Below are 10000 nucleotides of genomic sequence, written 5' to 3'. Positions count from 1 at the left end.
AATTATACAGACATTTAAATAGCTTTTTTCCGGTGAAGCTTTATTCACTACATTTCCATACTGCACTTTCTTCATGCTCTCTCTCTCTCTCTCTCTCTCTCTCTCTCTCTCCCTCGGCTCCTCGTACACCCCCCCATGTCTCTGTTCAGTTCATTGTGCTTTATTGATATGACAGTAAAGAACAATATCACCAAAGCATCGTGATAAAAGAACGACATTTTTACATGAAACTCCTTTCTTCCTATCGACCTCTCTCTCTCTGTCTCTGTCTCTCTCTCTCTCTCTCTCTCTCTCTCTCTCTCTCTCTCTCTCTCTCTCTCTCTCTCTCTCTCTCCTCCTTCCTCTTACGTAACGTCTCCGCTCTATTTCTGGAGCAGAATGACTCTGGAAGGAAGCGCTGAGTCAGTGGGCGGGCTAAAAATAACTGCTACCATCTGATTGGCTGTCCACACGGGCTCATTTGCATATGTAATGAGTCTGATGAGGCAGATCAGTGACTGAAAGGTAGTAACGATGAGTCAGTGGGCGTGGCGACAGTCTCTGGTTGGCTGACATCAAAGTCATGTCTGCATATGTAATGAGGCTCACGAGGCCGACCAATAGATGAAAGGTAGCATGAATCCAGTGGGTGGTTAAAAAACGTCTGGCTGATTAAATGATCATATTTGAATACGTAATGAGGCCGACCAATGACTGAAAGGTAGTAGGGCTGGAGTAGTTCGCTCTGATTGGCTGACCTAATGGTTGTATTTGCATATGTAATGAGGCTAATAAGGTCGACCAACGAATAATAGGTAGCATGTAATGACGAGCTAAAACTATAAAACAATAAATGAAAGGTAGTACCAAGTCACATGGTGCACTAATATGTAATGAGGCAAACCAATGAATGAAAGGTACACTGTCAGAAAAACAGGAGTCTAACCCTTAAGGTAATATTAACCTCATAGTTTCATTTGCATATGTAATGAGGCAGGATCCAGCAGTTTAATGAATTAAATTAATGAACCAATCACAGCAGGATGGAATCTGTTTATCCACAGCAGGTTCAGTCAGGAGAGGAGAGGTAAAAGCATCCCTGAGATACACGACCTACTCACCTCACTCTGCTCCATGTCAACCAACATCGTCATTGTTGGTGATTTGAATATTCATGTCGACAACCCCTCCTGTCATTTTGCAGCGGAGTTCCTGAGTCTGATTGAGCCTGAAGCAGCATGTTGATGTTCCTACTCACACCAGAGGACACACACTCGACCTGGTCATCACTGACTCCGCCCCCATCAATAACCTACAGGTCTATGATCTGGGTGTGTCTGACCACAAGGTGGTCTCAATGGCCTTGACATTCCTGTCGCCCCCTACTAAACCTAAGCGTCAAATGTTTTTCCGGAACTGGAAAAGCATTGACCCAGCCATCATGACTATGGACCTGCAGCACATCACCTGCCCAGCCTCTGCATCAGTGGATGAATTAGTGGAGCTCTATAATACATCTTTGAGCAGCGTCTTTGATCTCCATGCCCCTGTCAAGACACGTGAGGTCAATTTTTCACGCTCTGCCCCCTGGTTCACACATGAACTGCGGAAAATAAAAACAGCTGGGCGTGTCCTGGAACGACGCCTTAGACATTCTGGGCTCACTGTCCATAAACTGGCCTTCCGTGAACATCAAAGGGTTTACTCCAAGTCCCTTAAAGATGCTCGGTCACAGTTCTACTCCAACCTAATCAATAACAATCCTGGCAACTCTAAGCATCTTTTTTCCACCATAAACCATCTCCTGAAGCCACAATCATCTTCCCCAATCGAGGCTACAGAAGAGCGATGTAACAGCTTCATTGACTTTTTCAGAGCCAAGGTCAACAACATCCGTTCTCTGATGTCCAGCTCTTCCTCTCTGCCTCCTCCTGTCCCGTCTCTCCTCCATTTCGCTGGTGTCCAGCAGAGCCACATTGAGGAAATCCTCAGGAAAATGAAACCCTGCACTTGTGCCCTGGACCCCATTCCCACAGCTTTGCTCAAGTCATACATCCCCATTCTCAGCCCCTTGATCACCCAAGCTGTCAACCTCTCCCTTCACAAGGTTGCTGTCATCCTCCCCTCCTCAAGAAGCCCACCCTGGACCCGGAAGTTCTGTCCAACTACAGGCCTATCTCCAACCTCGCTTTCCTGTCCAAGGTGTTGGAGAAGGTGGTTGTTTCTCAGCTCCAGGACCACCTTAAACACAACAACCTATTTGAGAAAGAGTCAGGTTTTCGTTCAGCCCACAGCACTGAAACAGCTCTGCTCAGGGTTATGAATGACCTGCTGATGGCAGCTGATGCAGGCTCCCCTTCTCTTCTGATTCTCCTTGACCTGAGTGCTGCGTGTGACACTGTGGATCACATTATCCTCCTAGAGCACCTCCACACCACCATTGGACTGTCAGACTCTGCACTTAAGTGGTTTCAGTCCTACCTTTCTGGCAGGACTGAGTACGTCTCACTGGGAGGATGCAGGTCTAGATTGCTCCCTGTCACCTGTGGTGTTCCTCAAGGGTCGGTTCTCGGCCCCATCCTGTTTACCCTCTACATGCTCCCCCTTGGTCGTGTCATCAGCAGACATGGGATGTCTTTCCATTGCTATGCTGATGACACCCAGCTGTACATAAAAACTGCCCCGAGCCCTTCTGCAGCCATGTCATGCCTCAGCACCTGTCCTGAGGAGATAAAGGCCTGGATGAGCAACAATTTCCTCCAGTTACACAGCAGCAAAACTGAAGCTCTCCTTGTAGGCGCTCCACACCAGGTTCAGTCATCCCCCATACCTCATCTCACCTTTGATGGCCAGGACATCCCCCTCTCCTCCTCAGTCACTAATCTGGGTGTTAGGTTTGACCCTCACCTGACTTTTCACGACCATATAAAACATCTGTGCAAGACCTCTTTCTACCATCTCAAAAACATTTCCAAACTCCGCCCCGCTCTAACCCTGTCAGATGCAGAGAAGCTTGTCCATGCTTTTATCTCCTCAAGACTGGACTACTGCAACGCACTCTTCACTGGGATCCCTGGCAGGAGCATCCAGAAGCTCCAGTATATCCAGAACAGCGCTGCCAGGATCCTGATGAGAGCGTGAAAACACGAACACATAACACCAACTCTGTTTTCACTGCACTGGCTCCCTGTCTCCTTCAGGGTCGACTACAAAGTCCTGCTACTACTGATCACCCCACAAACCTCCACCCGCACCCTCAGATCTGCCAGCAGCTTGCTCCTGCGGGCCCAGCACCAAGCTCCGCACCACGGGGGGTCGGACCTTCTGCCGGTGGACCAGCCTTCCTGACCATCTGAGGGCAGCGCAGACCCTGGACTCTTTTAAGACGGGCCTAAAAACCTTTTTATTCAGGAAGGCTTTTTCGTGTTAACTTTTGTTAGCTATCTCTTTTTTCTTTGTTTTTATTTTTATGTTTTTAACTCTGTAGCACTTTAAGATTCACTATGAATGAAAAGTGCAGTACAAATAAAATGCATTATTATTTTATTATTATTAAATTGACCTGGAAGTGAAATCTTTCCTCTTCTTCTTGTTTACAAGCAGAAAGACGAAGTAAGATGACAGCAGAGTTTGACTTTTCCTTCAGTCCATTCCTCCTGTGATCCAAACTGTGGATCCATTCACAGTGAGAAGAGGAATCTGACTTTACTTTGTTTCTGCACTTTATTTTGTCATTTCTAATGTTTCCAGTTAAAGCTACACTAAGCGATTTTCTGACCACTAGAGGGCGACAGAAACCGCAACACATCTGTAAACACACAGCAAAGCTACTGGACTACAGAAGCCCTTAAGGACAAACCGTGCATAAAGGCTAACGGCTAAAATAAACGTACCTACAGAGAAGTGTCGCCGGTTACCAGTCTCACTTTGACAGATCTTTCACCTGCTGAAGGTCACATGACCCACAATGACAAGTGAAGAGGCAGGTAGCAAGTTTACTAGTTTTAGGAGGGGGGAGAGCGCCGCTTTCAAACAGCGAGTGAGGAGACAAGCTAGTTTTAAAAAAAGTAAAAGCTACGACTCGGGCCGAATTTGACAACAAGCTTTAGGAAAGAGGAGAAAACAGCTGCTGCTGTGTGGCTGTTTTCTTACACCAGTATTTTTACTTCTACTTCAGTATAGCATCAGCAAAGTAACAGTACTTCTACTGTTGTATGATAGTTTAGTATTTGTTCCTCCACTGCCGACTAGAATCAAACATCGGGATGCAGGTCCAGCAGCATCGCTGCACTGCATCACTGCTTGAACACATCGTTGCTACACACAAAACGCATTTCACATCATCACAACGCCACGCTCCCTCTGTAATCACCGCGCGGCCGGAGCGGAGCGGCCGGAGCGGAGCGGCCGGAGCGAAGAGGTGCGGCGCTGCCGGGCCGGAGCGGAGCGGTGCGGTGCGGCGCGGCGCTGCGTGGGGGAACTGCAGCCCGGTCAGGCGCTCAGGCAGGTGATGCAGCGACTCGCCGGCTGCAGCGCTGCATCCTGCAGCAACACGCATCATCACTCACATCACAGTTCATGCAGAAAGAGGCTTCAGCCCATTCATCTTCTGTGACAGAGCAGAGAAAGAATGGAGGAGGGAGGGATGGAGGGATGGGGGGGTGGAGGTACGCAAACAGCACCGACGGCAAAGCAGCCGTGCAGAAAATCCATATTTCACAGTTTTATCAACTAAAACGCTCCGTCAACGATGCATGACTGGACCAACAGCTGGGACAGAGAGAGAGATAGTTAGATAGATAGATAGATAGATAGTTTTCTTCCTGTCAGGGAGGAAAGCCTCTGAAACATAGAGCATCATGGGACACTAAAACCACTGAAACCCAAAGAAGAAAACATTGACACTATGGTGATGAGTGGATCGATACACACACAGTACACACACAATGTAACTATACACTAAATTTCAATGAAATTTAAATTTAATTAACAGAACCACACTACAACCTCAGTCACATTACAACCTCAGTATACACTACAACCTCAGTCACACTACAACCTCAGTCACATTACAACCTCAGTATACACTACAACCTCTGTTACATTACAACCTCAGTCACACTACAACCTCAGTCACATTACAACCTCAGTCACACTACAACCTCAGTCACATTACAACCTCAGTCACATTACAACCTCAGTCACACTACAACCTCAGTCACATTACAACCTCAGTCACACTACAACCTCAGTCACACTACAACCTCAGTCACATTACAACCTCAGTCGCATTACAACCTCAGTCACACTACAACCTCAGTCACATTACAACCTCAGTCACATTACAACCTCAGTCACACTACAACCTCAGTCACATTACAACCTCAGTCACACTACAACCTCAGTCACACTACAACCTCAGTCACATTACAACCTCAGTCACATTACAACCTCAGTCACACTACAACCTCAGTCACACTACAACCTCAGTCACACTACAACCTCAGTCACACTACAACCTCAGTCACATTACAACCTCAGTCACATTACAACCTCAGTCACACTACAACCTCAGTCACACTACAACCTCAGTCACATTACAACCTCAGTCACATTACAACCTCAGTCACACTACAACCTCAGTCACATTACAACCTCAGTCACATTACAACCTCAGTCACATTACAACCTCAGTCACACAGACTGTCTGACCCGGCTGCATGAAGCTTTTTATTTTTGGGCCGGTGAATCGGTTTCTGGTCGTTGTTTTATGTCTGAAATGGGTTCAGATGTTTATGTGTTGGACCTGTCAGGCTGCTGTGACCTCTGACCTCTGACCTCCTGACTGTCAGTGGTTTGTGATGTTGCTGATCAGGAAGTGAAGCTGATTCTGTGGATCAGAGTCACAGAAATGACTGGGATGTAAATGTGAATCACTTTAATCACTCTACTATTGCAACAATGGAATCACATTAATCTGTCAGGACGGCTGAGCGCTGTGTGTGTGTGTGTGTGTGTGTGTGTGTGTGTGTGTGTGTGTGTGTGCGTGTGTGTGGTATATTAATCTCTCTGGTATTCCACTACTTTAAAAGCTGCATCGCTCTGGCAGCTTTTTGTTATTATTTATTCAACTTTACTCTTATTTTATTCATGAAGCACCCGGTTGGTTATGTATAAGATCGTTTCTTTTAATTTATTTCACAATTATCGCATATATTTTCATTGCAATAAAAATATTTTCTGATGGTAACAGCAGGAGTTGAGCTTTATTGATCCATCAATATTTTTAATAACTGAGGATGATTCAGTTAAAAATAGTTTTAAAAGCAAAGTCTCTTCTTCTTCTGCAGATTTGTGATGGATGACTTGCAAATTATGATTTTTTTGTGTGTGGAAAGCTGGGGAGAATAATCTGTGTGTGTTTGTGTGTCGATGGATTTGACTGCACATGCATGCACATTTGTGTATCCGCATGCTTGCGTGTGTGTGTGTGTGTGTGTGTGTGTGTGTGTGTGTGTGTGTGTGGCCCTGTCTCCATCCATCTGTCTCTGTGGATCCTGACTTGCGGTCCATCTGGGTTGCGGCCGGTGAAGCGACCAGTCTGAACGGAGGATGACATCACACAGACAGAAGCAGCAGAAAGGTTTTAGTTGGTGTTTCCCATGAAATGAACTGAACTGCCATTCCTTCTTCCTGAAAACAGAGCGTCTTTAGCGGTGACATCACACTGTACCAGGAGGAAATAAAAACTCACATCAAGGAAGTAAAGAAGTCGTCTCATGGTCTTTAAAGATTATTTTTTTGGCATTTTTTGCTTTTATTAGAGTGGTCGGTGGTCGGTGTTCCACTTGTTCAGACTGGAAGGTTTAATAAACATAAAGAAAGAGATTCACTTCAAAACAGTTCAGCAGCAGCAGCAGACTCATTTTTTATATATTGTCAGAATCTGCTTTGTCGGCGTTCCTTTATGTGCTAGAAGTGATTTTCAGACTGTTCCTCCTCAACGGCAGTGAATGGAGACAGAAAAAAAACACATTCTCCAGTCTGCTCTACCGGAGCAACAGATCACAGAATCACTGATTTTGGGGTTTTATCATGGAGGAAGAGACACAACCCAAGCTCTGCCAGAGATACACAGAGGTTTAAACTTTCAGCCAACCAGCGGCATGTTTCTGAAAGGTTTGTGAAAGGTTTCCTGTCTCCCTGCAGTGTTCCCAGCAGCTGCAGCGCTGCAGAGTCGCATGTTGATCTCTTACATAAGCAGATACTGTACTCCAGTGTTATTCTCCACACGGCTTAATCCTCACACTGGGACTGATAAGTCTCCCCAAGGTGGGATTTCTCTCTCGCCTGCTGTTTAAGATCAACTTTCTGATGCGGCGTAATTAAACGTCTCCCTCAGACTTTGATCTCTCCCGCCGTCCCGCAGCCGCGAGTCGATCCGCGCGACACAATATGCAGATCTGCTTATGCTAATGTGCTTTTCAAACACACCGGAGCTGTTTGTCATCCGCCGACGGTGAGATGATAAAACGAACGTCATCTTTCATCTTTTCGCTCATTCTGAGGAGAAGAGCGGATGAAAGAGAAGAGAAGTCTGATCAGCCTGCTGGGAGAGTTCAGAGCTGTTAACCTGTAGATACCTGACAGATTAACATGAACATTAACATTAACATTAACATTAACATTAACATTAACATTAAAGGTCCACATCATGTACAGCAGGCCTCCCTCTCCTCTGTGATGATAAAGGAGTTGGATGTGTATCTAAACATGGTGAAAGCATCAAAACTAAATCCACACAATCCATATTAGAAAAGCGAGCCTCTAAAAACGAGCCGTTTGGACTTCCGTAACTTTGCGGCGTCACAAAGGTTCGCTCATTATCATTCTGTAAGAAATAATAGACTAACAAAGTGTTTTTTTCAAAGACGGTCGAGCGGTCGTCATCGTTTATTACCGGAGAGTTTTCCCTACCTGTAGCCGCCGGGCCGCGGCGTCTCACGTTTCGCTCTCGAAACGGTTAGCCGATCGGAACGGAGGGTCGTTAATATTAATGAGCCTTAAAGACCGGAGACAGAAACGGCCTGTTCTTGGTAAGGCTCAGAGAGATGCTGGAAAATGAACGTGGAGAAATGGGATTGAGAGTGTTTTTGGTTCATGACACCACACACACAGCTTTGAATGGACAGAAAGACACAAAATAAACTCTGGACAGAGAAGATGGAGCTTTAACATGAACATGAACATTAAGCAGCTAGTTGACTAAAGATCCTCCAGCTGCGTCTCTTCAGTCTGAACCACAGAGGAAGAGTTCACTTTGTTGTATTTCTGTATTTGGTTCATTTAGGTTCAAACTGACCAATCACAAGCCAAACAAAAGTCACATGACTCAGAAGCAGATTGTTGATTGGACAGTTTGAACCTGTCATGATGGACTTGTCTGTCTCTTCTTCTGTGGTGTTCACACCAGTTGACCACACATGAAGAAGAAACAGCTGAATATCAGCATCAGTCCAGACTTCATTTTGTTCTGCTCGGCTTTCCGTCTCCTTCTACCCATAATCCCTTTCAGGTGGTTTCCTGTAGTGGATTTATCTCCCAAACTGTGTGAAGCTGAAAAATAAATGTTTCAAAAACCACATCAGCCCGTTCTGTCTGCAGTAGAAGACAAATAACTGGTATATTATATTATATTATATTATATTATATTATATTATATTTATATTATATGTATGAACACATTGGAATCTTGTTTTTTCTCTTCCTTTCTCTTGGCAGAAATTCAGTTCCATCAGCAGCTGATATGACCGATCATATTTATTAATATCATGAATCATACATGCATGTACGCACATTATGTCAGAACATGCACAGGCGCGCTCACACATCACACACACACACCACACACACACACACACACACACACACACACACACACACACACACACACACACACACACACACACACACACACACACACACAGCCTGGTGATTGACTGTAGAGGCGATCATAAACTGTCTGAATCACTGCGATGCCAAACACACAGTCGGCGGCGCAGCGAGGATCCCATAAACATAATGAATGTGTCGCGCGGCGGCGGCGGAGCGGAGCGGAGAGCTTCACATTACAGACAGGCAACGCCGCCGCCGCCCGCCGCCGCCGCGCCGTAAAGCCTGACAGGGAGTCCATCAGCGAGGCTGCTGGGATACATTACAGCTCATTACAGCCCCGCCTCTCTCCTCCTCACCTGGCTGTGTTGCTCTCACTTCCCAGCCTGCACTGCAGCACGTTCTGACATCACGACGCCCTGAAGGACGGACAGCTAAAACTGTCGCTGCTGTTACTGATGAAAAAAACAACTGAGAGAATCTGAAGTTTCTATCAGCTGATTTCTTGATCTGCTGCGGATTAAAAACTACTTTCTCACATCAGAGTGGGAATCACCTCAACACACTGCTCTCTCTCTCTCTCTCGTCTCTCTTCTCTCTCTCTCTCTCTCTCTGTCCCTCTCTCTCTCTGTCCCTCTCTCTCTCTCTGTTTTCTCTCTCTCTCCCTCTGTCTCTCTCTCTCTCTCTCTCTCTCTCTCTCTCTCTCTCACTCTGTCTCTCTCTCTCTGTCCCTCTCTCTCTCTGTCCCTCTCTCTCTCTGTTTCTCTCTCTCTCCCTCCGTTCTCTCTCTCTCTCTCTCTCTCTCTGTCCTCTCTCTCTCTCTGTTTCTCTCTCTCTCTCCCTCTGTCTCTCTCTCTCTCTGTCCCTCTCTCTCTCTGTCCCCTCTCTCTCTCTCTGTTTCTCTCTCTCTCCCTCCGTCTCTCTCTCTCTCTCTCTCTCTCTCTCTCTCTCTCTCTCTCTGTCTCTCTGACTCTCTCTTCTCTTCTTCTCTCTCTCTCTCTCTCTCTCTCTGTCCTCTCTCTCTCTGTCCCTCTCTCTCTCTCTGTTTCTCTCTCTCCTCCCCTCTGTCTCTCTCTCTCTCTCTCTCTCTCTCTCTCTCTCTCTCTGTCCCTCTCTCTCTCTGTCCCTC

Source organism: Centroberyx gerrardi, chromosome 17 (genome assembly GCF_048128805.1).
Source record: "Centroberyx gerrardi isolate f3 chromosome 17, fCenGer3.hap1.cur.20231027, whole genome shotgun sequence".
Classification (NCBI taxonomy): domain Eukaryota; kingdom Metazoa; phylum Chordata; class Actinopteri; order Beryciformes; family Berycidae; genus Centroberyx; species Centroberyx gerrardi.
Note: the sequence above shows the minus strand (reverse complement) of the source record.